We start from the raw sequence: 25,670 nt of genomic DNA, 5'->3' as shown, positions 1-25,670 counted from the left end.
AGAGTCAGAAAATGGTAGTGCACGTTGAAGGCAATATGCTTAGTTAGAATCTGCTTTTGCGCTGTCTCATGTTCGTACAATGGACCTTTACAGAATCATAGAATCATTGTATCCCTACAGTGTAGAAGGAGGTCATTTGGTCCATCGAGTTTGTACCGACCACAGTTCCACCAAGACCCGATTCCCATAACCTCACATATTTACCTTGCTAATCCCCCTGACACTAGGGGCAATTTATCATGGCCAATCAACCTAACTTGCACATCTTTGGACTGTGGGAGGGAACCAGAGGGCAGACACAGGGAGAAACAAGATCTGGACAATATCCAGGCTTGGGCTGACAAGTGGCAAATAACATTCATGCCACACAAATGCCAGGCAATGACCATCACCAATAAGAGACACTCTAACCACTGCCCCTTAATATTCAATGGTGTTACTATCACTGAATCCTCCGCTGTCAACATCCTTGGGGTTACCATTGACCAGAAACTCAACTGGACTCAACACATATACACAGTGGCTACAAGAGGAGATCAGAAGCTAGGAATACTGCTGCGAGGAACTCACCTCCTGACTCCCCAGAGCTTATTCACCGTCGACAAGGCACAAGTCAGGAGTGTGATGGAATATCACCCACTTGCCTATATGGAGACAGCTCCAACAACACTCAAGAAGCTTGACACCATCCAGGACAAAGCAGCCTACTTGATTGGTACTACATCTATGAACTTTCAATCCCTCCACCACCAACACTCAGTAGCAGCAGTGTGTACTATCCACAAGATGCCCTGCAGCAACTCATCAAAGATCCTTAGACAGCACCTTCCAAATCTACGACCACTTCCATCTAGAAGAAGAAGGGCAGCAGATAAATGGGAACACCACCACCTGCAAGCTCCTCTCCAAGCCACTCCCATTCTGACATGGAAATATATCACCATTCCTTTGCAGTTGCCAGGTCAAAATCCTGGAATTCCCTCCCTAATGGCATTGTGGGTCAACCCACAGAACACGGACTGCAGCGATTCAAGAAGGCAGCTCACCCCCACCTTCTCAAGGGCAACTAGGAATGGGCAATAAATGCTGGCCAGCCAGAAACACCCATGTCCCACGAATGAAATTTTTAAAAGTGCAAACTCCACACAGACAGCGACCTGAGTCCGGAATTGAACCTGGGTCCCTGGAGCTGTGAGGCAGCTGTGCTAACCCCTGTGCCACCATAGCGCCGTAACTGGACTGAAAGGAGGCCATCATTTTTGTAACTACATTAGGAAGGAGAAGATGGACAGGAGCAATGTGAGCTCCTTGAAAACTGCTCATGGTAATATTGTTAACGTTGAATTATTGCTTTGCATTTGCAGTAGAGGAAGAGGTTAATATTCTGACATTCTCCAATAAAATCTTGAGTCAGGGACAGAAACTCATGAAAATTCTTAACAGTAAAAATAACAGCAGTGAAGAAATTAATGGTATTAAGGAGTGCCGAATACTTGTGAGTCCTTGGGCTTTAAAGGAAATCGGTGAGAACATTGCAGATTCATCAACTATGATCTTCCAAAGTTTGGGAGCTTGATTTGAGAACTACTCCTGTAAACTGGAAGATTCTGAATGTTGAATGGAAGTTATAGACCAGTTAGCCTAAAATGTATTGTTGGGAAATTATTGAAGTCTATAACGAAGCATAGAGTGACGGAGCATCCCATAACTTGTCAGCTTAAAGGACAGAGCAGGCATGGATTTTTAAATGATAGGTCACACTTGACAAACCTGACTGAAATTTTTGAATAGGTGACTGAAGTTGGAGAAAAGAGAATGTCTATTGATGTTATTTACACGGAACTGCAGAAGGTATTCGATAAAGTCCCTCAGAAGAAATTGTTGGATAAAGTTGAAGCTCATGGGATTGATGAGTAGGTTAGGAGATTGGCTGAGTGGCAGGACACACAAAGCAGGGAGAATGGGCAGGCACTTAAAATGAGAGAATGAGTTCCGGAAAGATCTGTAGTAGGACCTCAACTATTCACTGAATTTATTAAAGACCTAGATGATGAGGTAGAGAGCCCCATATTCAAGCTTAGAAATGAGCAAAGATAAATGTAAAGAGATGTAAATAAAAGCAGAAAATACAAAATTATATTGATTATGTTGCAAAGCCATGATTTACATTGAAAATAACATTATTTATTTACTAGCTGAGAAACCACTAATTGAGTTTTTTTAAAAATCTGAAACAGAAGCTGCTTAGATGGCCACCAGCAGTCAGGTAACCTTAGGTAGCTGGAAAGTTTTTAATTCAGTGGCCATGGGTGGGATGCCCTCCATGGAATAGACCACTTATGAAGTTTACACTTCCTATTGTCTGAGTGCTTACCAATGCGCAAACTCCATGGACCTCCAGACTCACTGGGCGGGATTCTCCAGCTACGTGAGCCTTGAAACCGGAAAATCCCACCTGAGAGCATCGGGCCTTTGTGTGGCCTGTGTGACACCTGCTCCGATTCCCGTCTCAGGTGGAGTGGGAAAATTCCACCCACTGTCTCTGAGCTCAATACTTAACAAAGAGAGCTCCAAAGAAACCTGTTTATCAAAAGAAGGATTGAACAACCATCGTGCATTCCCTATTGTGTAGCAATGGCTTCTGAATCATTTGTGTAGAAAATAGAGACATTGATCATGTAGTCACATGATCGAAACTGACTTCAGACAACTGATTTTATCACTCCAAGAACCAGGGAAAGTATAGCCAGTCTGAAAATCAATAGCCCAGGGCACAGAAAGTCCTTAAGTGGACACCTTCTCTCTTGCTCTCTCTCCAGCCATGTTGCAAGCTCAAACACCGTCTGCTGTTTGACCATTCATGCGCCACAGGCAAAGGTTTTAAAACTTGACCTGGCACCTGCTGTCTCTCGAAGTAAAGGTAAAAAGACCTTTAAATCACCTGGACACCAAATCTGGGGAGCCAATGAACCAGACTGGAAACATGCAAGTCATCAAACTACAAGACCAGTATATATTTAATTCATATCAGACTCTGAAAAGTCTGCTTAATCTGTCATCCCACTCTGTAATTCATTGCTGTGTGTGCGTGAACTTCAAGTGCATGTTTTTCATTACTCTTACTTAGACTGGATTAAGTACAATAAGTACTACATTATCATAGAATTATAGAATCCCTGCAGTACAGATGGAGGCCAGTCGGCCCATCAAGTCTACTTAAGGCCATCTGTCCCATCCTATCCCTATAACTCAGCATATTTCCTTGGCTAATCCATCTAACCTACATATCTTGGTACACAAAGGGTCAATTTAGCATGGCCAATCCAACTAACATGCACATCTTTGGGTTTTGGGAGGAAACCGGAGAACTCGGAGGAAACACACACAGACATAGGGAGAATGTGCTAACTCCACACAGACAGTGACCCAAGGCCAGAATTGAACCTGGGTCCCTGGAGCTGTGAGGCAGCAGTGCTAACCACTGTACCACAATGCTACACTCTTTTAAAAAAAACCCAGGGAAACCTGGTTGTGTGTAAATATTTAAACACTTACTGAATTAAGCATCCCTTTCGAAAAAAACTGTTGTGGTCAAACAAGGAGTGGGAGAGGTTCGAAGCCATTCTATCTTGCCTCATCTGCTCGATGGAGTGAATGGGCAAAATGGTGGCAAGACAATTTCAATGTCGGCAAACATGAGGTGATTCACTTTGAATCTAAATGAACCAAATGAGTTAAATCTAGAAAGAGCATCAGTGCAAAGAGACTTACAGGATCCATGTTCAAAGATCATCAAAATATCATCAACAGGTACCGAAAGGGATCACAAAGTCTGGTGGAACATGGCCTTCATAAGTACAGGACAAGATCACCAGGGCTAGAAATATACAAAATACAATTGCTTAGACCACACTTGGAATCCTGTGAGCAGTTCTGGGCACCACATACTGGCCTTGGAGGATGTGCGCTGTAGATTTACCAGAATGATACATTGATTCCAAGTTAAATTGCAAGGAGTGTCCCTGGAATTTAGAAGGTTAAGGGGCTGATTTGATCAACATTTGCAAGATATAAATAGTTCAGACAAAGATAAATTATTTCTGCTGGTTGGAAATTTTTAGACCAGGAGGAACACTCGGGCCTGACCTTTCAGGAGTGGCAGTAAAAAAGAATTCTTTGCACAAAGGGTGATAGAAGTTTGGAATTTCCTTGCACAAACAGCAATTGATGCTGGACCATTGATGCTAAATCATTGTTCATTTTACATCTGAGATTGATAGATTTTTATTAACCAAAGCTATTAAGGGATATAGGACTAAGGCCAGAATGTGGAGTTAGATCTTAGATCAGCCATGATCCTATTGACTGGTGGAACAGGCTTGAGGGTATAAATGACCTACTTTCCATGTTCCCATCTGGAGACAGTGACAATGGTTCCCCCAGGAAATTGCTCCTGAACTGGACATTGTCCTGCAAACCATTTTCAGGATGGAGATTTCTCTTTCAGCCGCTGTCAAGGTAACTGCTACCTTGAACACTAACTCCACAAGGGTTCTTCCAAACCACATCTATTACAAGCCCAAATCTCACAATCTGTGGGCCGCAGTTGAATTACTTTCTTGAACTGCTGAGTTCTTCCCATCGCCCCATGGGAAAACAAGCAGCCAGACAAATTTCACTGGACAATGGGGACTTGCCATTGGGGCAGCAGGAAAAGCTGGGCCGCATTAATTATTGCCAGAATACAACTTTGACTAAAAGCCAAAAGATACGTCTACTTAACCAACCCTGCCATTCAGCTGAAGTGTAAACATAGACAACAATAGATAATATATTAATTTCTATACCTGAAAGATCCTATGCAAACAGCCTTTTTCACATGTGCCCCACACTCTATCCAGGTAAACTATTGTGGTTATTTTCCTATCTCACAAAACCAATCACCATGCATGACAATCCAAGAATCTAAATTTCCCCATTTTAAGTGATGTGTCAGGATGGATTATAATTCCAGCTATCCAAAATGTTAGTAAAGGTAAAAGTCACCATAGTCCCAGATGACCATACCCTTTGAGAAGGAGAGCTGACTAGCAGTGATTTAACTGAGGATCATCACACCTCCGGCAAGGGGCAAATTTAAGAAGGGGCCTTCATGAATAACCTCAGTCGGGACAGGAATTGAACCCACGTTGTTGGCTTCGCTCTGCATCACAAACCAACTGTCCAGCCAATTGAGCTAATCAACCATAACCAAAATGTCATTCACCCCAGTATCGTGTATTTCAGGTGTGTAAGGTGTATTTGACTTTGAAGCTTCATCTTTGTGATAGTGTATTTTCTGAGCTTTATTCCAAATATCTGCTTCTTAGGAACCTACAGCACAGAAGGAGGGTGTTTGCCCCATCGAGCCTGTACTAACAAAACGTACTCAATCCCCGTAATCTTGTGTATTTACGCTGCTAATCCCCCTGCCACTAAGAGATAATTTAGCATGACCAATCAACCTAACCCACACATCTTTGGCGTGTGGGAGGAAACCAGAGCATCTGGAGGAAACCCACGCAGACACAGAGAGAATGTGCAAACACCACTTAGACAGTCACCTGAGGCCGGAATTGAACCAGGTTCCCTGGAAATCTGAGGCAGTAGTGCCAACCACTGTGCCACTCAATCTACTAAACATCTTTGCAGTGTAGATAAAATGATGGCTACTGAACATTAGTACATAGTCTGGTAACCTAGTAAATCCTCAACTGGGGGCTGGAGATGTCTCTACAATTCCAGGTGCCATGAAGTTTCAGGAAGTGCACCCACAAGTTCTCAAACACATCCACTGTCATTGAACGGGAGCACTGATTTGTAGCATCACCCTGAGAGCCACCTCCCTCATCTACGGTGACCCCTTCTCAGATGACCCGAGTAGCATTTGGTTACTTGGCTACATGACGTGTTGATGCTGAGATCTGAATCTCTGAAATCATTACTCCATGGTATGTTTCCTCCTGGGTGCTAGGGTCAAGGATGTCTCAGAGCAGCTAAAGAACGTTCTGGAGGGGGAAGACGTACAGCCAGTGGTGGTGGTACACATGACATAGGTTAAAAAAAAGGAATGAGGTCCTAAAAGCCAGATAGAGGAAGTTAGGAAGTAAGTTGAAAAGTTGGATCTCAGGGATAGTGATATCAGGATTACCACCATGCCACGGGCTAGTCAGATTAGAAATAGCAGGGTTGGCACAGTGGTTAGCCTCACAGCACCAGGGACCCTGGTTCAATTCTACCCTTGGGTGACTGTTTAATTGGAGTTTGCATGTTCTACACATGTCTGCATGGGATTCCCCGATTTCCTCCCACACTTCAAAGATGTGCAGGTTAGATGGATTGGCCATGCTAAATTGCCCCTTAGTGTCCCAAAATGTGTTGATTAGGGGGATCAATGGGGTAAATATGTGGGGTTATGGGGATATAGCCTGGGTAAGAATGCTCTGTCAGGCTGAATGGCCTCCTCCTGCACTGTAGGGATTCTACGATATATCAGATGAATTTGTAGCTGATGCATGGTGGCTATGTAAATGGTGCAAGGGGAGATTTCAGATTCCTGGGACATCGGGACTTGTTCTAGGAGTGGTTGGACCAGTACAAATTGGATGGGTTACACCTGGGCAGGACTTGGACTGGTTTCCTAGGGTGAGTGTAGCTGGGGAGAGTTTAAACTAGAAAGATAAGGGAATGGGAATCTAAGCAAAGTGACAAGGGAAAGAGAGATAAGGACAGTAATAAAAGTAAGAACAGTGAAATGCAAAAACAGTAGACTGAGCAAAAACGGCTAATGTTTGGGGGACTCTACGTACAACTCCTAATAAGATCTTCTTTCCCTTACTGTTATTTTACCTCCATCCCAATGGACCCTGACATTCAAGGGAAATCTTGCTGAAACTGTACAAGGTACAGGTGAGGTCATATCTGGAGTACTGTGAATAGTTTTGGTGCCCTTATTTCATTCGAAGCAATTCAGAGAAAGGAAGATTGTCTTAGCAGCAAAGGTTAAACAGTTTGGGGCTCTACCCATTTGGAGTTTAGAAGAATGAGAGGTGATCTCATTGAAACATAGAGGATTCTGGAGGGACTTGACAGGGTATGAGATGATGTTTCCACTCATGGAAAGAACCTAGAACCAGAGGACATAGTCTCAGAATAAATTGGTGCCAATTTAAGACTGAGATGTGGAGGAATTTCTTCTCTTAGAGGGTTGTGAGTCTTTGGAACTCCTTGCCACAGGGATCTGTGGGGGTAGAGTCCTTGTGTATATTTAAGGCTGAGATAGATAGATTTTAGATCAGTTAGGGAATCAAAGAATTATGGGGAAAGGGCAGGAAAGTAGATATGAGGAATGGTGGATCAGGCACGATCCTATTGAATGGCAGAGCAGGCTCTAAGGGCTGAATGGCCTACTCCTGTTCCTATTTCTTATGATCTTAATCCACTCTGTGTATTAATTACCTGTAGCTATGCTGTTGGATTCTCCCACCTTTTCTGCAGCTAGGATTCTCCAGTCCCGCTGTAGTAAACGGAGGATTGGCTGAACAGCCTCCTGCTGCAAGCGGATATAAAAGGCACACAGTTAAGAAATAGCAATGTGAGAGAAGATGAAATGCCCAGGATACTAACCTCCTTTATGTGTGAGTGAACCTGCAACATTAGAGTCAGATGCTGCCATTGCACTTGATTCTTGTTACTTGTCACTTGTCACAAAGCATGGTCTGAACTATGATATAATAACATTGCACAGTGCCGGGGAAGAACATGAGTAAGCCTGGGCATTTAGAAAGATGAACAGTTAGCAAAGTGCACTACATTCTCCCTATGTGATCACGTAACACGTAGCTACAGCACAGAACCTGGCCTTTCAGCCCAATATGTCCAGCTGATGTTTATGATCGACACAGGCCTCTTCCCTCCCTTCTGATGGTGCATTCATCTACAAAGATGATGCTTTGCATGGCAACATATTAGCAAGCAATATATTATTGTGTAGCCTAGTGTTTGCACTTCAAGAAAACTCGCACAGAACAGTAAATGTCTTTCTCATGTGTTTCCAGATTTTAGGCCACACTGAGACTGTGTTGGTATATTCTATGATATTTTTATTGCTGGGCAGCCATCTCGTTTGAAGCAAACCTGGTTGCTGCATGCCTTCCTACTATTTGTGTGACAACTTCCTGCCGTAGTCTTGCCAACCATCTGGGATTGTCCTGAACTTTCCTGCTGTCCTGGACACTGCAACTATTGTGTTTTATTTTTCATTTTCTTTGATTATAATAATATTGGAAACGGGGAAGGAAGACTATCTGAAAAGTAGTCCAGAAGTATCCATTTGGGTAAAGGTGGGTTTGTTTGGTTTCCGTGGCCAGAATTTTCAGGAGACACCCCCCCCCCCACCAACCATCCAAAGTGTTGATGGGGAACACACCCTCACTGACTCCAGCAGCACTGATGCCATATTACACTACAATAAGAGTTGATTGATATGAGCTGTGACTTCCTCTCCTCACTTGGGAGGAAGTCTCGCCACGGAGAGCTGCCAGCCAATCAGACTGGCCAGCAACTCTCCAGTCCCTCCTGGCACAGCGCTGCAGTGGCTGGAAGAGGCACTGCAGGGAGCTGCCTGGCACTAAGTTTTGGGAACTGGAGCAGAGATAGAACAAAGAACAAAGAAAATTACAGCACAGAAACAGGCTCTTAGGCCCTCCAAGCCTGCACCGACCATACTGCCCGACTTAACTAAAACCCCTTAGCCTTCCGGGGACCATATCCCTCTATTCTCATCCTATTCATATATTTGTCAAGATGCCCCTTAAAACACTATTATATCTGCTTCCACTACCTCTCCTGGAAACGAGTTCCAGGCACCCAGCACCTTCAGTGTAAAAAACTTGCCTCGTACATCTCCTTTAAACCTTGGTCTTTGCAACTTAAACCTATGGCCCCTAGTAATTGAGTCTTCCACCGTGGGAAAAAACTTCTGACTATCCACTCTATTCATGCCCCTCATAATCTTGTAGACTTCTATCAGGTCGCCCCTCAACATCCTACGCTCCAGTGGGAACAAACCAAGTTTCTCCAACCTCTCCTCATAGCTAATGTCCTCCATAGCAGGCAACATCCTGGTAAATCTTTTCTGTAACCTCTCCAAAGCCTCCACATTCTTCTGGTAGTGACCAGAATTGAACACTATATTCCAAGTGCGGCCTAACAAGGGTTCTATAAAGCTGCAACATGACTTGCCAATTTTTAAACTCAATGCACTAGTCGATGAAGGCAAGCGTGCTATATGTCTTCTTGACTCCTTCTCCAGCTGTTTTGCAACTTTCAGTGACCTGTATACCTGTACACCCATATCGCTCTGCCTATCAATACTCTGAAGGGTTTTGCCATTTACTGTATATTTCCTATCTGTATTAGACCTTTCAAAATGCATTACCTCACATTTATCCAGATTAAACTCCATCTGCCATCCCTCCGTCCAAGTCTCCAACCGATCTACATCCTGCTGTATCCTCTGATGGTCCTCATTGCTATTCGCAAATCCACCAACCTTTGTGTCATCTGCAAAGTTGCTAATCAAGCCAGTTATATTTTCCTCCAAATCATTTTTGTATATTACAAACTGCACTGATCCCTGAGGAATGCCACTTGTTACAGCCCTCCAGTCAGAGACACACCCTTCCACTGCTACTCTCTGCCTTCTGTGACCGAACCAGTTCTGTGTCCAAATGAAAGATAAATGGAAGGAGTGCCAGGGCAGGGAGGGTACAGAACACCTGGGGGAATTGCATGGGGGTGTTGGGGGTCAGACTGAGAAGGGATGGTTGGAAGAGGGCCTCTGATGGAGACATCACGATCACCATCACCACTCTCTCTCTCTCTGTCTGTCTCTCCACACCCCTTCCCACCCACGATTCAGCTATGTTCACTCATGCAGTTCCCCCCAAGCTATTATCTATCTGCAGCTGAAAAATGAAGACGAGTGGGAAAAGGCCCTTAAGTGGTCAATTAAGGTCTTTAATTGGGACAGGGACAGGCTTCCTGCCTGAGGCTCTGCCCTCCCCGTGTAAAATCACAACGAGCTGGGGGGGGGGGAATGCTTTCCGTGCAAGTTCACACTTCTCCCTCACCACTTTAGGAACCCCCCACCCAACCCCGGCACACACTACCACCACACACACACCCCCCCCACCCCCACCCCACCCCGGCACACACTACCACCACACACACACCCCCCCACCCCGGCACACACTACCACCACACACCCCCCCCCCACCCCGGCACACACTACCACCACACACACACACCCCCCCCCACCCCCCCCCCCCCACCCCGGCACACACTACCACCACACACACACACCCCCACCCCCCGCACCCCCCCTCCCCCACCCCACCCCGGCACACACTACCACCACACACACAGCCCCCCCCCACCCCGGCACACACTACCACCACACACACAGCCCCCCCCACCCCGGCACACACTACCACCACACACACAGCCCCCCCCACCCCGGCACACACTACCACCACACACACAGCCCCCCCCCACCCCGGCACACACTACCACCACACACCCCCCCACCCCGGCACACACTACCACCACACACACACCCCCCCACCCCGGCACACACTACCACCACACACACACCCCCCCACCCCGGCACACACTACCACCACACACACAGCCCCCCCCACCCCGGCACACACTACCACCACACACACAGCCCCCCCCACCCCGGCACACACTACCACCACACACACCCCCCCCCCGGCACACACTACCACCACACACACAGCCCCCCCCACCCCGGCACACACTACCACCACACACACAACCTCCCCCACCCCGGCACACACTACCACCACACACACAGCCCCCCCCACCCCGGCACACACTACCACCACACACCCCCCCACCCCGGCACACACTACCACCACACACACAACCCCCCCACCCCGGCACACACTACCACCACACACACACCCCCCCCACCCCGGCACACACTACCACCACACACACAGCCCCCCCCACCCCGGCACACACTACCACCACACACCCCCCCACCCCGGCACACACTACCACCACACACACAGCCCCCCCCACCCCGGCACACACTACCACCACACACACAGCCCCCCCCACCCCCCCCCCCCACCCCGGCACACACTACCACCACACACACAGCCCCCCCCACCCCCCCCCCACCCCGGCACACACTACCACCACACACCCCCCCACCCCGGCACACACTACCACCACACACACAGCCCCCCCCACCCCGGCACACACTACCACCACACACACAGCCCCCCCCACCCCGGCACACACTACCACCACACACACCCCCCCCCCCGGCACACACTACCACCACACACACAGCCCCCCCCACCCCGGCACACACTACCACCACACACACACCCCCCCACCCCGGCACACACTACCACCACACACACACCCCCCCACCCCGGCACACACTACCACCACACACACACCCCCCCACCCCGGCACACACTACCACCACACACACAACACCCCCCACCCCGGCACACACTACCACCACACACACACCCCCCCCACCCCGGCACACACTACCACCACACACACAGCCCCCCCCACCCCGGCACACACTACCACCACACACACAACACCCCCCACCCCGGCACACACTACCACCACACACACACCCCCCCCACCCCGGCACACACTACCACCACACACACAACACCCCCCACCCCGGCACACACTACCACCACACACACAACACCCCCCACCCCGGCACACACTACCACCACACACACAACACCCCCCACCCCGGCACACACTACCACCACACACACAACACCCCCCACCCCGGCACACACTACCACCACACACCCCCCCACCCTGGCACACACTACCACCACACACACAACACCCCCCACCCCGGCACACACTACCACCACACACCCCCCCACCCCGGCACACACTACCACCACACACACAGCCCCCCCCACCCCGGCAGACAGGGGAGTGTAAAATTCTGGTTCACATTGAGTGAGAAGACAGTGTGCCATGAAAGTGGAAGTGTTGGCTAAGCAATATCGGGGACATAAAGCAGTGTGGTGCAAAAGGCAATAAAATCTCCTGGAATACATCCAGTCAAAGTTGACAACTCTTTGCTGACATTAGTTTTAAATTTGCAGTGCATTTGTTTAAAGCCAAATCACCTTGTCCTGCCATCATGATTTACTCTGAGACGACATTACCAATTTATCTTTCCTGTGCTGTCCGCTGCTGATTTACTGTTGTGGTTACAATGTCCAAGGCGCCCTCATGTTTTGAGCAAATATGCTCCATAATAAGTTGGTTTGTACAAAATGGCATTAATGAAACTGGAGATTAATGAGGGGCTGACAATACGCTAATGATTCAAATGATTTAAGAATCCGGTCGCACTGCATAAGAGGCAAACAAAGTGTTGTGGTGAGAGGAATTAGATAACACTGCTGACAGTGCGTTAGACTTGCACCTTACCACTGAGAACACAGTGTTACAACCTTTGACCCCCCTCGAGGCAGCCAGGAAGAAAGATAAAAAGCCTGGCTTCCAACATTTTCCCTGAAGAAGGTTGGAAACTATAGTACGAAAGCATTTAATGATGTTGCATGCAGAATAAATAGAAGCCAGTCAGCATTAAGAAGTGACTGGGAAGAATAAGCAGCTCCATGGTGTCTTGACCCTCCTACTTTGATTTCATCCAATCTATCTCAGGGGTGGGCACAGGGCACATTTGCCTCCAGTTCAGAGTCAGTCAGGTGGCCGGGAAGGACATAAGGGTAATGGATCTACTGGGAGTCAGAGTACTGGGAGAGCGTCAAACACAATGATACACCAACACCTTCAGCAGCCAGTGAAGCTTCATTCTTCATCACAAGAGAATGACGGCAGAGTCCCACCAGAACATATTGGTGAAAAATAACTCAATAAACTGTTACAATATTTAATGTGAAACTTTTACCTACATTTAGTCCATTTTGACATGATCACCCCAACCACACCTAATGGTATTCCATCAAATGAATAGGGCATGAACTTGAATTGTATACCCTTTAAATGTTTAATTGCTAAAATTTTGCATAATTTCCAACGGGTTTTCTTTTTTACAATATTACAGCCATTTTAGATTTCTAATTACTTTCAAAAGCAATTATTCTATTGCTGCACAGAATTCTAATGTTATATACAAGTTGTGGTCAACCAATGACAATACATACAGTATATATTCAAATTACCTCTGGCAAAGCCCACACTTGGATACATCATTTGATGGAAATGCAACCTACAGAACACAACAGCAGTGGAAATGAATTTTCATGGGCTTGAATACAGAAATAAAAGTTATCACGGAGGTCAGCAAGCAGGAGAGCCTGGACATACTATTAACTCTGGATGAGTTGACTTCCAGATGAGTAAAACTCCTGGAAGCGATGGCTTACTGGCCAAACTGTATTTGGTGCTGTTGGGACTGCATCAGTGATGTGGAGATGCCGGCGTTGGACTGGGGTAAACACCGTAAGAAGCCTGATGTTGCCAGATTTCTTAATGGGACTGCATCAGCCCAGAGGTATATGAGAGTATGGTTCCTGCCAAGAGCCTGTTAGAATCCATGGGGAAAGGCGTCTTCTACGAGTGGAAGGGAGAAGGGAAAAAAATTAGAAATTGGTGACCCATCTCACTGTTGAACGTGAACTATAAAATTCTGTCCAAAGGCATCACTATTCGAGTCAGGCCTGCACTGGAGTGGGTGATCTACCTTGATCAGACCTACTTTGTTTCCAGCAGGATGATCTCTGATAGCTACTCAAGAATACAATCATTTATGTGCGGAACAGGGGTGTGGATACCTGCCTCATCAGCCTGGACTAGGAGATGGCCTTTGACAGAATATCACATACCTACATGATGGATTTGCTCTCCAAAATGGGGTTCAGGAGGAAATCTACAATTGGATCCACTTGTTCTACACAAACAGCAGTGGGACAGTTTCAACTAGAGGATGGGAATTGGACACTTTTCCAATTAAATCTGGAGTCAGATAGGGACGCTCTCTCTCCCATCCCATTCATGTGTTGCATAGAACCCTGTGCTGAGTCCATCAGGAAAGACTTGGGCAAAGAAGGAGTGATAATCCAGGGCAGCGAAGGCACTCAGGTCAAACCCTCCCGTATATGGATGATGCCACTGTCTTCTGCTCGGGTCTGCTGCTGACTTGCAGACTGATCAACATCTGTGACCAGTTCAAACTGGCCTCAGGTTGACCGACCCACTGTGGAGTCAGATGGCATTAGAAACTGAAAGGAACAAGTAAGTTTAATAAACCAAAAACTGGTCATGTGGGAGCGATATGCCCTGTCCATTGCAGGTAAAAACCTGGTTATCAGGTGTGAAACTCTCTCGGTATTGCTGCTTGTGGCACCGGTCTGGCCCATTCCTCACTCCTGTCATGTGGCATTCATCCGAGCAGTTGTCCACTTTACCTCGGGGTCAAAAATGAATCATATTCGTAGGCATTTGATGAGCAAACTCCTAGATAAAGGGGGGAAAATGTGGCCAACATCACCCTAATCCTGTGGAGAGAAAACAGAGCCAATGTTTTGAGTCAGGATGTGTGTTTGTCAGAACTGGCATGGTGCTTTGACAGCTCTCAGGAAGAGTCACCTAGACTCAGAACTTTTGCTCTATGCTCTCTCCACAGATGCTGTCAGACCTGCTGTGTTTCTCCAGCATTTTCTGTTTCTGTTTCAGATTCCAGCATCCACAGTGTTTGCCTTCCCCTAATTCTGATGGCCATCTTTGTGTTTGGCTGCATCAAGCTGTACATAGATCCTCAGTACATAAACACCAAGTGCTTGTTGAGGTTCAACCTGTCCCAGGTGTTGCAAAGGATGGGTCTCAACATGGAGTAGTGGAATGCTCCATGTACCTGGACTGCACAGTAATACCTGTCCCTAGTGGAAACAGTCATGCGGAGAAACACTTTTAACCACAAGTCCAGCAGGCAGCGATCTGCGCGTAATCCCCTAGAGGTCCTATGGAACAAGGAAGTGGTGGGTCCTTTTGGCAGACTGCCAGAGTCATGCAGCAGAACGCCTCATCACCAGGGCCAGAGGTCTCTGGCCGTTCACGCCTGCGGGATTCTCTGGTCCCACTGACAGAGCACCCCCGCCCGCAGATTTCCCACCGACATTGGGTGACGTCAGTGGGAATTTCCATTGACAGTGGTGGGATCAGAGAATCCCGCCACGAGCAAACAACGCACCTCCTCCCACTGATGGGAAACCGTCCCCCTGGGAGGCCAGGGAATTTCACCCCAAATTTTTCAAACAAATACCAAGCCCTAGCTTGGCTAGTGGTGAGGAAGAACCTCCCTATCAGATCATTCCTACACACCTACAGTCTCACCCCATCTGCGTATTGCTCTCGAGGTTACTGTGGTGGGGAAGGGACCGTTGTCCACTTCCTTGTGCAATGTTCCTATGCAAAGTTCTGGAGAGAGAGGTGATGGTTTTTGACAAAGTTCATTCCAAGCAGTTCCATGCTGCAGGACTCTGTGGCCTACGGGCTGTTTCCAGGGATGCACACCGAGACAAAGTTCACTGGAGGATCATCGACTTGGTGAAAGACGCTCTTTGGGCTTATTGAATTCTCAGAAGCCAACAGCTTCTTGCCGTTGGTGACAACTCCAAAGCTGTTTTATTCAGTGAGAGGTTTAGCGCCACTGGGGATGTCAAGTGTGTCCTCTCTCCCTCACTTGTGTCAAAGTCTTTGAGATGTGTCTGAGTGACATTGCGTATAGTAGCCCTCTGATACCAAAAGAAAATTCTGCAGATGCTGGAAATCTGGAATAAAAACAGAATCTGCTGGAAATACTCAACAGGTCTGGCCTGCTGAGTTTTGCAACATTTATGTGTAAATTTCAATAGTCTTTTGAATGATTTCTCTTCACAAATGACGAAATCTCCCTGGGATACTCAAAGAAAACCATCATACCATCAAGAGATACAGTTCATAGAAATCATAAAAACCTACAGTGTAGAAGAAGGCCATTCGGCCCATTGAGTCTGCACTGACAAGAATTCCATCCAGGCCCTATCCCAGTAACCCCACATATTTACCCTGCTAATCCCTCTAACCTACGCATCCGACACTAAGGAGAATTTAACATGGCCAATACACCTAACCTGCACATCTTTGGATCATGGGAGGAAACCAGAACACCCAGAGGAAACCCATGCAGACACCGGGAGAATGTGCATTCTCCACACAGACAGTGACCCAAGCTGGAAATGGAACTCAGGTCCCTGGAGCTGTGAGGCAGCAATGCTAACCATTATGCCGCCGTGCCACCCGAGTTTATTTATTGTTGTTACAAGTAAGTTACATTAATATTGCAATGAAGTTACTGTGAAAATCCCCTGGTCACCACACTCCGTCGCCTGTTCAGGTACACTGAGGGAGAATTTAGCATGGCCAATGCACCTACCCAGCACATCTTTGAGATTGTGGAAGGAAACCCACAAAGACACAGGAAGAACATGCAAACTCCATACAGACAGTGACCAAAGGCGGAAATTGAACCTGGGTTCCTGGTGCTCTGAGGCAGCAGTGCTAACTACTGTGCCACCATGCTGCCCACATTGTAAGCACTTCCACCCAATTTATGATACATTAAACAGAAAGTCTACAATGATTTGAGAGAGATTCCAGCTGGCATGGATTAGTTACAGATAATTTCGGTTCTTTGTGACTGAATTGAACACTGAGGCGTCAGGCTTGAGGAAGTATCTCACCCCTCAACTAAATGTCATTGACCAAGTCGATGACTATCTGGAGTTCATCTTGATGCTTTTCTGTTGGCGCAGGCTGCCAGTACTTTCCTGCTCTCCTGCAGAATGTCCACTGTGGGAGGACTGAATCACTGCAGTTGCTGAAGTAGTTATATTGCAACTGTAAACTGTCATTTTCTCTAAGGGCTCCTCTAACACTGCTTCTCCTGGTAAGTTCACAATTATAGCCCTCAGTTGTTCAGGAACTGAAGCCAAATGGTGTGTCTGGGCAAACAGCCAAGACAAGAATACTGATACTTCTGTTGTTGTAAATGCAAAAGATATGTAGCCAGTGGTATGGATGAGATGTGTAGATAATAAATAAATGCTACTGATTTATCATCATTGGGATTTCCATATGTTTACTTTATAAACATTTCACCTATAAATTTCATGGCAACAATAAACACTAATGTAATCCTAATATAGATGGAGGGCCATGAACTCCCATTAGCTCAGCAAGATTATCTGACAAGGAACTGAATTATACAGAGCATGAAGGTTGGATGTTCAATCCCCAGGTTCCACTGCGTTTGCTGATCTCATCTGTCTGGTGGTCAGCAAATGTTACAATTGACCAGAAACTGAACTGGACCAGCCATTTTCGTACCATGGCCACATAACAGTTGAGAGGCTAAGAATTCTGCAGCAAGCAACTCATCACCAATTCCCCAAAACCTGTCCGCCATCAACAAGACGCACGTGTGGGGGAATGAAACAGCTGATGTTCTGGTGACCTGTGTTTGAATCCTGCCATGGCAGATGGTGGAATTTGAATTCAATAAAAAAAAATCTGGAATTAAGAATTACTGAAGGCCACAAAACCATTCTCGGAACAACCCATCAAGTTCACTAGTGTCGTTTAGGGAAGGAAATCTGCCATCCTTACCTGGTCTGGCCTACATGTGACTCCAGAGACACAGCAATGTGGTTGACTTTCAACTGCCCTCTGAAATGGCCTAGCAAGCCACTCAGTTCAAAGGCAACGACGGACGGGCAATAAATGCTGACCAGCCAGTCACGCCCATGTCCCACGAATAAAAAAAACTTTGCTTGTCTGGATGTGTGCAGCTACAACAGTCAAGAAGCTTGACACTGTTCAGTTCAAAGCAGCCCACTTGATTGGCACACAATTCACCCTATTAAACATTCAATTCCTCCACTAATGATGAACAATGACAACAGTATATTCAATATGTAAAACACACTGCAAAGCACCTACCAAACCCATGACCTCTACCACCTAGAAGGACAAAGACAGCAGAAGCATGGGATTTCCACCATCTGGAAGTGCTAAGCCACGCACCATTGCGATTTGGAAATATGTTGTTTCTCCTTCAGTGTCACTGGGTTAACTCCCACTGCAACAGTGCTATGGATGTAACTAAACCGCATGAGCTGCAGCAGCTCAAGAAGCGTTCTCACCACTATCTTCTCAAGGCATTTAAGAATACGGAATCAATGAATTTTAAAAAAAGCATAGCCACTGGGCTTGGGAAAATAAACATTGGTTCTCAGCCAACATTGAAGATATGTGGATGTTGGGTCAATGAAAGATTGGGCTCAAATGCAGTGTTTCCTACCTTGAGTCATCTGTCAACATTCAACTTTTGTCTGATTACACTCCTATGAAATGCCTTTGGATGTTTCCCTTTGTGAAAGTCACTTCCTATATTACAAGAGCAACTATAGTTCAAAAGTACTTCATTGGCTGTAAAGCGCTTTGGAATGTCCTGAGATTTTGCAAGGTGCTATATATATATACACACACAAGTTTTTCTTTATTTCTTTTTATTGTTATGACCCTTGTAAAGACAAGAGAAGAAATGAAAGAACTGAATTCCAACGCAACCCTAACAGAAGAAACCAATGGACAGGTTATCACTTTTAAAATCTTTTACTGTAACAACTCAATCAAAATTAACAACAATTGAATATGAAGTAATAGCCATGGAAACTATAAATTAGACTTCAAATAGTCAACAAAACAAAGATAGGTTTCACAGATTTACTGGGCCATTTTCCCCAGTACAAATGAAATCCCCAAAGTCTTTCACAGTTCAGCTTCATCAGTTTAAGTTTAACTCTTCTTGATACAGGATTTAATCTTCTAAAAGCCCTTCAAGAACTGCTTCACTTCTGAGTTTCAATGATATGATTGTCACCAAAAAGGCACATATCTGCAGAAACTCCTTCACTCATTTCGTGACAGATGATATGGCATAACTTTCCCAGAGTCTTCACCGACCACCCAATAACACCTCCGGTACACAGTATGGTTGGCTCTGTTGATAATCACCCAGCCTCTCAGCATGGCTGCACTGTTCACAAATCTTTTCAAGTTTCAATCTTTTCAGCTGTTTCCCACATGTCACTTTACATCCATTGTCCTCATTCTGACCAAAAACCGAGATCTCCCAGCCTTGTTTATTTTTCCCAATTAGCTTCCATTTCCCTGGCAACATACCACAGGCTGATCTCTCCAAATTCTGATGTCACAGCCCAGAAATGCAATTCAGAAACCCCTTGTAGAAACCAACTTTATTTCTGTCGCAGTTAAGGTACTATCTCAAAAAATATAGGGTGGGATTTTCCATGTATCCCGCCACGCCTTTCAGGGTGCAGTGGCAGCCTGCTGTTGGCCAGTGGCAGGATCTCCTGGTCCTGCCATTGCCAATGGGGTTTCCTATTGGATGCACCCCTCACCGCCAGGGATGCGCCGTCTGTGAGACCAGAAGATGCCGCCCGTGTGAACAGCCGGAAAAATCCGACCACAGGCTTTAAAACTCCATTCGATGCAGATAACTGTTTGCAAACGACGGATTTCGTCACATTATAGAACTCCCAAGTTGTTACGGTTACATTATCAAGCCTTGCACATTAGCAATAGCAAGGTGGATAAACAGCAATTGCTATTTCAAGCAAGATAGTGGAGAGCACAAGGTGACTGTGGAACAAAACTCCATCAAGAGCTCTGTGCTTTTGAAAGAGAAATAGATTGGTGAGTAAATGAAAAGGAAAGAAAAAAAATCAAAGAACAGATACAATGATTTTACTGAAAGTGGCTGAAATCTGAGACACAATTGATTTTTGCAATACTATTTTCAATCATATTAACCATCAGACAACAATATGGAGATCCATTGTCAGAATGTAACTCTCTTTCAGTATATTATAAGAAAATAACATCATTGGCACATAAGATGAAGTGGGGAAAAGCTCTTTAGCACTGCTTTTGCAAACTGGTTTACATTATATTATCTGAAAATGTTGTTTAGATTAGATGAGCGCAGAAATACTTTCAATAAGGTCATAAACTTGCACAGGATTTGCTGGGAGAATTGAATATGCATTAGTGGTTGTGATTGTTTACGATGATGGGCTGCAGGATGGCACAGTGATTAGCATATTGCCTCACAGCTTCAGGGACCCAGGTTTGATTCCCGGCTTGGGAAACTGTCTGTGCAGAGTCTGCATGTTCTCCCTGTCTCTGCGTGGGTTTCCTCTGGATGCTCTGGTTCCCCCCCACAGTTTGAAGGACACATTGGTCATGCTAAATCGTTGTGGTTAGCTGCATTGATCATGCTAAATTCTCCCTCTGTGGACCCGAACAGGCACCGGAGTGTGGCAACTAGGGGATTTTCATTATAACTTCATTGCAGTGTTAATGTAAGCCTACTTGCAATACTAATAAACAAATATACAGATTGAAGAGAAGTTCAGTGTGAGCAAAGTTGGAGGCACAATCACAAGCTCCATGGAGAAATATTCACAAATATATATGATAGTAATGCTGTAAAATTCCACGTAAATGGTGCAGTGCCATTATGTGTAATGAAAGGAGCTGTTAATGACAAGTGTGAGATGCATGGTGGATCGGTGAGCCGACACTCTGATAAGCTACAATCCCAAGTGGCAAGCTCACAGTTGCGATTCGTCACTGGGTGGTGATGAGGTGAGACTTGCTCACACTGGGAACAGGGATATCAGAGAGGTGCAGGTTCCAGGTAGTACCGACCTGACCTTAGAGCGGATCACTTGTTCACACCTCTGTCAGGGGATGGTCTGTCAGGGGATGTGACAATGGATTTACTTTTATGAGTTTGTAATATATTGTGATTCACGTAACTAAGTCTTGAATCTTTCAATAACACATACTTTGTAAAATACTTCCTCTTTCTGCCTCAGTATAACTGAAAATGTACAAAGATTTCTTCCGCATTTCTGTGTCATAAAAGTTGGCAAAACTACTAAATATATAAAGGTTTGACAACATTTTGCTGAGTTATGACTGCTATAGCAACAGAGCTTTGATTCTATAATATTAAATTACCCCCAAGGTATTTCAGAAGGCTCGAGGAAGATGGGATTTAATGGAATAGGCACCACAGGAAAGGTAGAAGACTTAAGGGGAGATGATTGTAAGCAGGCATGACAAGCTGAGTTCAGAGGAAGAGATGTAATGGGTTTAGGGAGACAATTATAGAGCATGAGGGTGTCTTGGCTAAACGCTCAGCCATCAGTGGAAGGAATGTGGAGAATCCACTGGGGTAGATCCAGAAGAAGACAGAGACTGTGATTTTGAACTGGAGGAAGTTGGGTGCAGTTAAGCCATGAAGAGATTGATAGGCAATGATTTGGGCGGCACAGTAGCATAGTGGTTAGCACTGCTGCTTCACAGCTCCAGGGACCTGGGTTCGACTCCTGGCTTGAGTCACTGTCTGTGTGGAGTTTGCACGTTCTCCCCGTGTCTGTGTGGGTTTCCTCTGAGTGCTCCAGTTTCCTCCCATAGTCCAAAGGTATGTGGGTTAGGTGGATTGGCCATGCTAAAAGATTGTCCCTTAGTGTCCTGAGATGTGTAGGTTAGAGGGATTAGTGGGTAAATATGTAGGAATATTGGTGTAGGTCATGGGTGGGATTATGGTTGGTGCAGACTCAATGGGCCAAATGGCCTCTTTCTGCACTGTATGGTTTTTATGATGATTATGAATTAGATATCAGTACGTGTTGGTGATTGGGAGCTCGTGGAGGTCATGAAGGACAATGGTAATCAGCGACTGGGAGTTACAATGGGGTATGATGAGTCCGTGGAGTTACAGAAAGGTATGTTTGGTGGATTGCAAGTAACCCTTGACAGTGCTGGACAAGGCAATTTAGCCTGAAATACTCTTGTTGTAAAACAGGCCAGAAGCCTTGTTAGCTGTGAGCAACTTCTTCTCTGAATAGAATGAAGAACAAAGAAAATTACAGCACAGGAACAGGCCCTTAGGCCCTCCAAGCCTGCACCAACTATGCTACCTAACTGAAATAAAACTCCTTACCCATCCTATTCATGTATTTGTCAAGACGCCCCTAAAAAATCACTGTTGTATCTGTTTCCACTACATCCCCCGGCCGTGAGTTCCAGGGACCCACCACTCTCTGTATAAAAAACTTGCTTTATACATCTCCTTTAAACCTTGCCCCTTGCACCTTAAACATATGCCCCTTAGTAATTGACATTTCCACGCCGGGAAAAAGCTTCTGACTATCCACTCTGTCCATGCCCCTCACAACATAGATCAGTTCTATGGATGAGACAAGTGGAGTGTGTTAATCAGAAGACAATTATATGGAATTATAACATCGTCAGGATGAATTAACACTTGGTGCTGGGGTTATTTTCTGTGTATAATTCTCACTTGTATTTTCTAAAACAAGGGAGAATTGTATTTCTTTTTGAATTGAGAAACCTAGGTGATGGATGAAGATCTGAGGTGCAGGACACTGACAAAGTTCAACAAAGGTGAAAAAGATACATTTGGCTAATGCCAAGTTCTGGTTTGAAATGTTTGCTGAAACTCTATCTCGCTCACGAGGGATTGTAATTTTCACCATCTAAGGTCTCATCTTGGAGTTCTCTCCAAAAGTCACTCCAACTTGGACAACCTCAATGATAGCCCATTTCACAGGGTTTCAAACTCGCCTCCCATCACTGTTCCCCTGGGTTCAGACAGTACTCCAGCACCAACTCACAAACACAACCTCCGTAATTTGGCCATGCCAAACAGAGTATTACTACTCAATAGCCCGCAGCACAAAGTCACAAACTTTCTGCTGTCTTCTTGGATCACCAGGACTTTGCCCAAGCCCTCAATGTCAACCACAGCTCTTTATTCTATTTTATGCCTCTTTCTCTGCTCCTTTCTCTTTTGTCTAAACTGGGACCTCTCTCTGTCTCCTCTCCGTGTTCCTTGACTGTGACTTTCCTTTCAAGGCCTTTCCCTGTTGCCACTCCTTGCCTGTGACTGGGCCTTCCCTTTTGGTATTTGTCTCTGTCGCCTCTTCTGGTCCCTGTTTGGGACTCCCCATTTGACACCTCTCTCTGTCTCCTCTCCTTGCACTCCATCTGGGATTCTCCTTGATTGCGGCACTTTGCTCTCAGGTCACATGATCTAGTTGTCATTCCACTCTCTTTTCCGAAGATGCACTGGGACCATCCTTGGCCCAGAGAATTGCAAAATTCTGGATTGTGCGTCCGCTGCCCCAGTCCATGTACACACAAAGCTTCCAAGGCCTGTCAGGACTTGATGTTCCCAACCTGCCGTTCAACGAGATCTGGGCATTGGAACAACTTATTCAAATACAATTTATGTTCCCTGCTTTTTATCTCCTGCTTTGTCACTTAGGAAGATTCTTTAATTAGATTGGCTGATCAGACTCCCTGCTGCCTGCCCTGTTTCTGGATGTCGCAGGATGCCTACCGATGACGCCAAATTCAAATTGCATTCGGAAAAGAGGAAGTCTGCACTCTGAGGCCAGCAGCAAGCACTGTTCCTTTGCTGCTGGCCTCAAAATTCAGGTGAATCTGTTTGAATATAGTTATGATGAGAAAGTACTTTGGATGTTCAACCATTTCCTGTATTCATTGGAGTTGGAATTTTGAAACAATGAAGCCATGGGAAAATGAGAGATTTCTCTGCTCTGTTGGCATCTCTAGTCAGTTTCATAATAAAATTACATTAACTACTCCATCTAAAGTGAGTGTTGTACATTAAATGTGTAGTACACTGCAAGATAACCAGTCATTTTACGAACAGACACAACCTCAGCATTCTTTAATCAAGTTAATTCAAATATAAATGCAGGCAGAAGTTTTTTTTTGCCATTAAACTACATTTACGTTCTTGATAATCAGGCAGTTAGTGTGCAGTGAAGGATTGACAATACACAGGAAGCTATGCCCCAGCTTTTAAGTATGTTGTATAAATCACACAACAGCACATTTGCATGGCTGTGTAAGTCATTTCTTTGTGCTTAAGGGCTTTAGGACATGCATTATAATTTAATTATTTAAAATTAGCATTCATGTTTTTCCAAACCTTATTCTCAGAAGTGTTGCTTGTCCTTCAGCAGTCTGAATAGTAGGGTTGTTTGGCCCATGTGTTATGAAGTGCTCTCTGTATTCAGTGAGCTTGTCATACAGCAAGTTGACTTTCCCTATTGTTGCAGCCCTCCTCAACAGAAGTCCCAAAATGTGGCAGGATTGACCATTAATTTTCAGACAAATCTGATTTTGCTCTGACTGAATTCCCCAGGGAACAAAATGCATCACTTTTATGTTGAAATTTTAACTGGGAGCAAAAAAGCACACCTAAAGTTGCCACCAAACCACTCCAACATCACCACTTAACATCAAGGAACTTTGCAGATGATTATAGAATTGTGAACTGTTTTTGGAATAAAGGCCATATTTTGGTGAAGGGACTAACTCTGTACTTCAAAAGAGTATCACATCCAAATCTTAAACATGTAGGAAATAGAGTGTATATTCCATTAAGCTGACCTAAGTCAGAGGTGCATGCATTTATCAGACCAAAACCAATCAAGGCACGCCTGGCAGCATTATATATCGTGTTGGTAAGAGCACATCTGGAGTGTTGTGTCCAATTTTGGCCTCCTTATTTGAGGAAGAAGTGGTGGCATTGGAGGCAGTTCAGAGGCGATTCACCAGATTGATTCCAGGGATGAAAGGGTTGACATATGAGGAGGGATTAAACAGTTTGGGCTTATACTCACTAGAATTTATAGAAACATAGAAACTTGAAGCAGCAGTAGACCATTCAGCCCTTCGAGCCTGCTCCGCCATTCATTTTGATCATGGCTGACAGAAGGATGAGAGGAGATCTGATTGAGGTACATAAAATTTTAAAAGGGATTGATAAAGTAAGTGAGATCAAATGTTTCCTTTTATGGAGCAATCTCGAACAAGAGGTCACAGGTATAGGTTCCGAAGTGGTAGATCTAAAACTAAGATCGGGCAGCACGGTGACAAAGTGGTTTGCACTGCTGCCTCACAGCTCCAGGGACCTGGGTTCCATTCCCGGCTTGGGTCACTGTCTGCGTGGAGTTTGCATGTTCTCCCTGTATCTGCGTGGGTTTCCTCCCACAGTCCAAAGATGTACAGGTTAGGTGAATTGGCCGCGCTAAATTCTCCGTCAGTGTACCTGAACTGGTGCCGGAGTGTGGCAACTAGAAGATTTTCACAGTAACTTCATTGCAGTGTGAATATAAGCCTACTTATGACTAATGAATAAACTTTAATTTTTTACTTTAAGATGAGAAGGAACTACTTCTCGCAGAGGGTGGTGAATTTGTGGAACTTGCTGCCCCATAGCGCGGTGGAGTCTGAATCATTGAATAGTTTCAAAAAGGAGATAGATATATTTCTAATAAATAAAAGGATATGGTGAATAGGTGGGGAGGTGGGTTTGTGAA

The sequence above is a fragment of the Carcharhinus amblyrhynchos genome, chromosome 20 (assembly GCF_965287045.1).
Source record: "Carcharhinus amblyrhynchos chromosome 20, sCarAmb.v2.hapA, whole genome shotgun sequence".
Lineage (NCBI taxonomy): Eukaryota > Metazoa > Chordata > Chondrichthyes > Carcharhiniformes > Carcharhinidae > Carcharhinus > Carcharhinus amblyrhynchos.
Note: the sequence above shows the minus strand (reverse complement) of the source record.